At 41.1% G+C, this 8,377-nt stretch overlaps 1 long non-coding RNA gene across 1 annotated transcript; it reads right to left on the bottom strand.

Moving 5' to 3' along the window:
* Nucleotides 1-255: 255 nt before the first annotated feature.
* On the bottom strand, nt 256-7,980 carry LOC121135956. The gene is made up of 3 exons (XR_005873074.1): nt 7,942-7,980; nt 1,479-1,626; nt 256-583 (listed from the first exon to the last, which is right to left on the bottom strand). It is a non-coding gene; the product is annotated as an uncharacterized LOC121135956 (long non-coding RNA).
* Nucleotides 7,981-8,377: the final 397 nt, after the last annotated feature.

Genomic DNA, 8,377 nt, shown 5'->3' with positions numbered 1-8,377 from the left:
TATTTAGTTATAACCTTTTTGTATTAGACAAAAGGGGGACTTGTGGTAATATATTGTTTATGATCTAATGAAGTTTTTGCTTTATACTAAATGACACAGATTTAATGTATATATTTAAATGTATAGATTTTTAATTAAGTATCATTATTATTATAAAAAAGAAAAAATCTTATCAACAGTCTAACTAAAAACTGGTAGTAATTAACCTTTGTTAATTCAAATCTATTTTTATATATGGTACATGAGTGTGCACACACATTTTTACATAGTTTATGTGGAACCAACTTAACTACATGGTCATATAAATTAAAACTTAAATTATTCCAAATTTCTCTCACTCTATAATGTAACTAAACTTTAAAATACAAGTGCATGTAATTAAATAGTCTTATCAAGATGCTGTCTGGTTCACTGATATCTCCACTCTGTCTGCAAGTGGTCAAAAAGCCCTTGCCTCATGAGAAAATGAGCTGGCTTTGAGGACATGGTGGCTCCTTCTCCAGGTCCAGCCTCATCCTCTTGGACAGTGGCTCTCTCTCATCTGGGGGCTCTGTAGAAGGAAGTTCTCTGGACTCTGTTATTCCTAGAATCCAAAGATTGGTACAGATTAGCTCTGTGCTTTCAGTTTTCCTTGAATAACTAATATGCTCACCTACAGAAGTACACATTACACAGAATAAAAGCAAAAATGCCAAAACCTTTATTCTGCTTTGATTACCACATGAGCCTAAGTAAAAAATGAATACTTTTAAACAAAAGCTGTTTCTAAATGCTTGTTATAACAGAACTTAATTTGGTCAACTTAAATTTGCTAGCTTAAAATTTTTTTTATTTGATACTGTTAATGTGGTTTGAATGAAAAAGGACCCTGTAGACTCATATATTTGTGTACTTAGTCTCCAGTTGATGAACTGTTTGGGAAGGATTAGGAGGTGTGGCCTTGGAGAAGATGTAGCATTGTTGGAGGAGGTGTGTCACTAGGAGTTGGCTTTGAGGTTTCAAAAGCCTATGCCAGGCTCAGTAGCGCTCTCTCTCTCCCCCCCCTCTCTCTCTCTCTCTCTCTCTCTCTCTCTCTCTCTCTCTCTCTCTCTCTCTCTCTCTCTCTCTCTCTCTCTCTCTGCCTGCTGCCTGTGGAACGGGAGATGAAGCTCACCGCTACTGCTCCAGCACCATGCTTTCCTGCCTGCTTTCTACAGTGGTAATAATGGACTAACCCTCTAAAACTGTAAGCAAGTCTCCAATTAAATGCTGTTCTTTTATAAGAGTTGGCTTGGTCATGGTGTCTCCTCACAGCAACAGAAGAGTAGCTGAGACAGTTATTTTTTTTCACCTAGATTTGTAACTTAGATATTTAAGACATAATGTACATGTTTTCTGGGTGTCCCCATCTGCATGTGATAAAGTCAATACATTTCCTATATCAGACTAATAGACCACAACCCCATGTTGGTTTCTTGTGGTTTTAAGAGTTAACTTACATAATATACCAACAAGGTCTTGCAGATTCTTCTGGAGACGTGATCCTCCAACTCAGTGGCAAAAATAAGTAGCTCTTCCCTTTTGGAATTTCTTCCTGATCATTCCGGATCCTTACCAAAAACCAACCAAACAGACAAAACAAACTATCTAAAAGAGACAATCAGACAATCATACTTTCTGTTGTTTGTTTGTTATATTAAATCTGGACCTCACCACCACCACTCAAAGTACCTGTGTGACTTACATTTGCCACTCAGAAAACTCAGTCCCTATTGACTGAGACAATTCTAGAGTTGGGTTAAGCATGCTGCCCCAATTCTCAGTAAGCTTTGGGATTTAGTCCTTGCCAGTCAAAATGCTTCTGGAATTGAGCCCCGCATGCTAATACTGATTCCCAGACATGCAAAACTTAGTTCTTGTTGCTAAGGTAACTTCCATTTCCCAAATTTCCAGTTGTTACAAACTTTTCTTTGTTTTTCAAATGTAATCCCTATAATCAGAACACAGTAGATGCCCACATTAAAAAAGAAAAAAAAGACCTTTCCTTTTATAGTGTCACCAAATAGTCAGAAAAAAAAAACCCAATAACTGGCAATTTCATCTTTTGAATAGATCTGGTTTGTAAAATAGATGTGTCCTGTGCCCAGGCTCTTTTACAATACTAACATGGCTGACCCTCTGGGGATTAGATAAAAGAACTAAAGGACAGCTAATATTTTGTCTCTTGCTCCTAGGTCTACCAGGCTCTATAGGACCAGGAAATGATGAGACACCTCCCAAAGGGTCCTATGACTCCTCTGGAGAGGCACTTGTCCCATTGGCCTGAGAGACCTTGTGCACATTTCATGAAGGAGAGAGTCAACACTTGCACTGGGAAACACAGTGCTGCTAATATAAAGAATGGGAAAGAAAAATATAATTTGCCTTGTTAGTTATATCATGCAGACAAAAAAATTAAGAAGAGGGAACATGGTATTTTACTTATTTAAAAGAAAACCTGTAAAACCAAAGTTGTTGTTCTTAAGAAGCTATTATAATTACTTCATCTTTCTTTATGAAGCACACCTTCCCCCATTGTACCATCTTGATGGTTGGAGTGTTTCTACCCCAAAGCAAAGCCCCTCCACACCACCACTGAGGTTATTTACTAATGCTGTGCGATAAGAAGTCATTCAAAGTCAGAGGGCTGGGCTTGACATGGTCCTGAACTGCAGAATCTCCTGGTTTTCTTGATGAACATGATCAAAGGTTTTAAGAATGGCAAAGACTCAATAAAGAAAGATCTACTGCACTAGAGCCTTCATGAGGCCCAGGTTCAATCCCAGTATCACATGCATGCACATCATTTCCAGAAGAAGCATTTTTGAAACTATAAACATTTGAAGCCATGCTGCTGTCCTACACAAATTCAGGTGGAAGGAATATTAAAGTGGTACATTTAACTGTATCAAAGAACGTGCATGTATTTATCTAAGCATTCTGTATCTTCAAGGATAAACCCATCCCCTTTATGGTGATCCTTTTTCCTATTAAGGCCAGACTATGTGTTTGTTTGTTTGTTTGTTTGTTTGTGGTTTGTACTTGATAATGAACTTACGAATTTATTGCCTTGGGGATGATCAACTCCCCCAAAACAAGCTACACAAGATGACTCTCCTGAATTACATCCTCACTAGCATGGAAGCAGTTTTAAAAGGCCAATCACTGTCCTTCTCTCCTCTAAAAGGTCTTTCAGGACTGCTCTTAGGAGCAGTTATGGTAAGAGAGTAGGGGCTAGAAAAACTGTAGCAAGACTAATGTATGAAAGAAGCCAGGGGGAAGGTTGGTGAGTAAAGGTACCTGCTGCGCATATGCACACACACAAATAAGTAAATAAATAAATATAGACCCAATTGTTTTTAAAAGAAAATAAAAGCCAGTTGGCAAAGAAAGCATGGAAAAGTCTTCCCCACTTGAACTACATGCAACAATGAGGGCAGGCAGAGAGAACCCGCCATGTGCTGATGGGTTGTAAAGGGTCCTGGGTCCGTGGCCCAGCACTTTGTGAGCACGCTCTCCCCACGGCTCACAAGCCGAGCTTCTTCCCTTTCTCCATCTCTATTTCCAGCCCTGTGCCTCTAGTCTAATTCTTTGTCATGGGACACACGGACCTAGGAACCAGCATGTGCCCTGGGACCTGGATCTATAACACAAGGATACCCTCACTCTGGTCCATGGGAGCTTTACGTCTGTGTGAAGCCATAATTCAATTGAAGCATGAGTTCAGGGAGAAGCTATGGGGCCTTTGAGCTCACAAACTATTATTCTTCTGTAACTTTGGAGCACACTTCTGAGAGGTGTTCAGCAGCTCACTAACATTGGCAAAAAGGGAATACTGGCTCCTGGTAATTCTGCGAAGGAAATGGAAAAACAATTTCTTAGCAGAGAAAGCAAAAATGAGAAGAGAATAGAAAAAACTCAACAGAGGGCTGTGTCTGATTCCCTCTGGCCTTATACTGTGCCTGTTCATATCACTGTTGCTGGTGTTTTATGTCAACCCAGATTGACAAATGCCAGGATCACCCACAGATGGAGCAGGGGGCTTCCATGGTGTGAGTTAAGGGTCAGGAAGATGCCAGGCCCCAAAATAGTTCTTTTCCCTGACTTGACAGGGCACATTAAATAGCAATTGCCTCAGGTTTCTCTATTTAAATGCAAATAACTCTGGAAAAGATAATAAGTTATGAGAGTCATTAAACATCAGTGTGATTAGCTTATTAGATTGCTTTCCTGGAAGACTCCTGAGGGAGCCTGGTACAAAAATGGCTGTGGCTTAGGGATCTGTCCACAGTAGGCCCCTCAGTCTCAATATGCCTCAATCTCCACTACAGTATGGACTCCAGAGTTTGCCCTGCCTGCTTCTCCAGGGTGTGGCACATCGCAAGCAAGCATTGGCTCTCACAAGTAGAGCCGGCTTCACTGGAGGCCTGAGGGGAAAGGGCATAGATCCATGTCAGAGGTCTTGATTCTCAGCTAGAAATACAGACAAAGACATGAAAAGACAGTTAAGATTCCAGAAACCAAAAATTCCGGAAAAATACCCAACCTAATTATTCATGTATGAAGAGTAAATTAAACAACAAGATACCAGATTTACCCATAAAATGGGAAAAAAAAGCTGTGAAATGATGATACTCAGAGTAGAAGAATATAGATGAAAATGGGCTGCTGCTGGGAATGCAAATTGTCTATTTAACATCGTGGATCAAAAGACCTTAAATGTGTGAACCAGCAATTCTAACTCCAAGAATCGACTAGAATAAATAAATGAGACTGTGCATACAATTCAGCTGCAGGCCTTCTTACCACAATAGTGCTTGCAATAAGAAAGACTATAGAAATTATCTAAACGACCAACAAAAAATTGGTCATAAATCATGCTACAAAACCACAACTGTATACTATCTCTATTTTGGAATGCCGTGGAAGTATATTTATTAACAGGGAAAATGCCTAATAATCTTCCAGATAAGGGCTGTAAACATATGTGGTGTTCATTCACATTATGTTTTCTGTATAGTGTCTGTCCTTATCAAGAGCTATTTGCTAACGCATGAATAGTAGCTACAGATGTGGAGAAATCATGAAGTCATTTCTTTTATTCATTGTTTAGCTACCCTTCTAGACAAGTCCACAACAACTTAGTTTGCATATGTTAAAACTTGTGTTAAGAGGCATTCGAGGAGAGGAGAAATTCTCATAAGAGGACAACTTTTTGGGTTTGAGCCAAGGAACTTTAATCTATGAAGTGAAGAGAGAGAGAACATCCCCCGATGCAGTCTGTAAAACTCCGAGGAAAAGGGATAAGAAATGCATGAAAAGGGTTTTGAAGCCAATAAATCTCCCTGTAACATCAAAGAGGAGGAAGGCTGCAGAGCTGCTCTTTCTGCTCAATTGCCTGTGAAAAGGGAAAAAAATGGTTTCAGCAATGTTAACAGCAGGTTGCTCAGTTGAATTGGAAAACTCGTCCCAACAAAGGCAAATAGAAGCACATCGATTAACACAAGAACACATTCTGTTAAGGTGGCTGCAGTGTGAGTAGTCAGCCCAGGAAATCATTCTCCCATGAGCATCTGCTCCTCCTACCTGCCTTGGGGCTAGGTGGCTGCCTGTACCACTCTGCTACTGCTCATCCCATTTGAGCCTTGAGCTCCAACGCAGGGCACAGGTGACCACACCACCTGTGAAAACTGTTGCACACAGGAACAGTTGAGTAGTGAGCAGGTCTTCCCTTCCTGATTTTGCTAATTCTGTGCCAGAACTAGTCCATTGCTTCACAACTACATGACCCAAGGAGAGCACTGCAGTTCAGCACAGCCACTAGAGTTGGCCACTGAGTCCTCTCCTCCAAGTGCCTGGCTGAGAGCAGTCACAGCATCTCAGCCCTGAGACACAGCTCAAGCAGGGGTGAGAAGCAGAAGCGAAGGGACTGGGTGGCTGCCTCCAGAGGTGTTCTCTGGTCCAAGGTCCCCTCCCCTTTACCCTGTTTTCACAAAGAACAAAGCCTCCTCCTTGACAGCACTCGCTTGGCAATTATTAGTGAACACAATGGTACTAAACCTAGACTCCAGCACCGCAAGTGGGTAAGACAAGACACCTCCAGTCATGGAGCTAACATCCTGGTAGAAGAGACAATGAACAACATGAAAATAGTAATAAAACAATGAGATAGATATGGACAGTGGAGTGAGACGGAGCCCTGGGCTTTGGTGACTGCCAGCCTAGGAGCTGGTAGGTCCTGGGGCATAATGTAAGACCAAAATGCATTCAGTGTGGAATGGGAAGCCCACTGGGGAGTTTTAGGATGGAAAGTAACTATAGATAGATAGATAGATAGATAGATAGATAGATGTAAATATAGACATATGGATATATAGATATATCCATCTCTAAACTATTTCTAGAGCTATTGACTGACCTACTATGGAATTTACATGAAACTCTTCCAGGGCCTTCATTTAAAATGCATTGTAACTTTTTCCCTCATTCCCTTTCAGTTAGATAATGAAAGTGCTGGGCATGTGACTGGGAGCTCTGCGCCCAGGCAGAAGCACGTTATACAGCAACAGCACACGTGCACTCAAGGGCAAATAAAGTTTCCAAGGTCAGGTGATGGAAACTGCTGGGGAAGGAGTGTCAGTCATGCAGCCGAGCACTGCTAAATTCACACTCTGAGTCCTTATTCCCTGCCTGCTCATAGTGCAGTCTTGGCCAGCTTCCATTCTTAGAAGTTGGCGGTAAACGAACATGAAACAAGCATCCCCACAGTTGGAAATTATTTGAAAGTCACCCCGCGAGTTCCTAAATTGGCAACATGCTATAAGAGCACGATAGGATTTAATTCAGTATCATAACACTGAGGATGCCCAGCTAGGTGCTACAGTTTCAAAGATGAATCAGACAGTAACAATATCTACATGCTTCTTCTCTGTGCATGATTTTTTTCCCTGAAAGTAATGAAATTTTGAGAACAGACTTTGGCAAAGAAATGTTCTCATGCTAAATATAGCAGAAAGGGTAGATATCCTAACCCACTCTGATTTCTAAGCACTTTTAAATACCTATAAGATTCTCTACCAGAATGAAAAAGTGCCGTCTTTTGGTAAAATCATATGCTGAATTAGTTGGCAAGGTGAGTTGGAATCCGCATCTAATTCTTAGAGGACTTGGCAAAGTGGCAACTGTTCTGCAGTGTAAGGAGTCTGGAAGAGTCCTAATGCTACCCCCTTTGACATATGCATGGCATAGTATTCAGTTGCTTAGAAGACAAAAGGAGACAGAACTTCTAACAGCCACTCTTGATTACAATATTTGCCCAACAAGTGAATTCACAAACCTTAAGAACCAATTTTATAAAAAAGGTTCTACAATGTGAAGAGGAATGAATGGTAAGACACAGAAAGTGAAGACACCGAGAGAGAGAGGGAGAGAGAGAGAGAGAGCGTTCTGTTATAGGATTAAGAGGCAGTATCCCAGGACAGACTGAAGGCCAAAGAATAACAGTAGATTCTAAACATGGAAGAAGTGTAGGAAGGCCTCAGCATCTAACTAAGCCTCCAGACCCTTCCCACAGGTTTTGTCTACCTTCCAATGTAGCACAATAGCAACACACCTCCTCAAAGCAAGGCAGGGGAATTGGCAGGAAGGAACCATTCAGGCAAACACCAGTGTTGTATGTCTGACCATCTCAGCCTTCACTGTTTCAATATATGTGTGTGTGTGTGTGTGTGTGTGTGTGTGTGTGTGTGTGTGTGTGTGTGAAGACAAAACACTCATACATACAAAATAAAATTAATTAAAAATATCTCCAGCATTGTAAATAGAGTTCTCAATTGGTCTAAATAATAAAAACCCAGAGTCAGGTATTATGGAAAATGCCTGAGAGATCAGAGAGAAGAAGGCACAAGCCAAAGCTATCCTTACTTCATTAGCTTCCAGCAGGAAAGAGAAGGAAAGAGTTCCTTTCTTCCTTCTTACATCCTCTTTCTGCCCAGCCACCTCACTTCCTGTCTCTGCCCAGCTTTTTCACTTCCTGTTTCTGCCCAGCCATCTCACTTCCTGTCTGTCTGTACAGACCTCCAGACCTCTATGGTTAGCTGGTGGCAAGCTCCATCCTCTGATCTTCAGACAAGTTCTATTTGTGCAAGCAAGACATCACCACAGCATACTTTATTCACCTCTGCCAACTACAGCTTCTCACTGATCTGAAGTAAACAGACTTTTATGTCCCCCACTGACCCAAGAATAAAAACACATCTTATCAGTCATTTTTCTCTAAAAAGCATATTTCTTAGAAGTTGTTTTTATCTTACACAAGGTCTCACTGTGTAGCTCAGGCTGGCCTTGAGCTCGAGACATT

Source organism: Mesocricetus auratus, unplaced genomic scaffold, assembly GCF_017639785.1.
Source record: "Mesocricetus auratus isolate SY011 unplaced genomic scaffold, BCM_Maur_2.0 Super-Scaffold_100045, whole genome shotgun sequence".
NCBI classification, from domain to species: domain Eukaryota; kingdom Metazoa; phylum Chordata; class Mammalia; order Rodentia; family Cricetidae; genus Mesocricetus; species Mesocricetus auratus.
The sequence above is the reverse complement of the archived record's forward strand: the minus strand, read 5'-3'. Positions and strand labels throughout refer to the sequence as shown.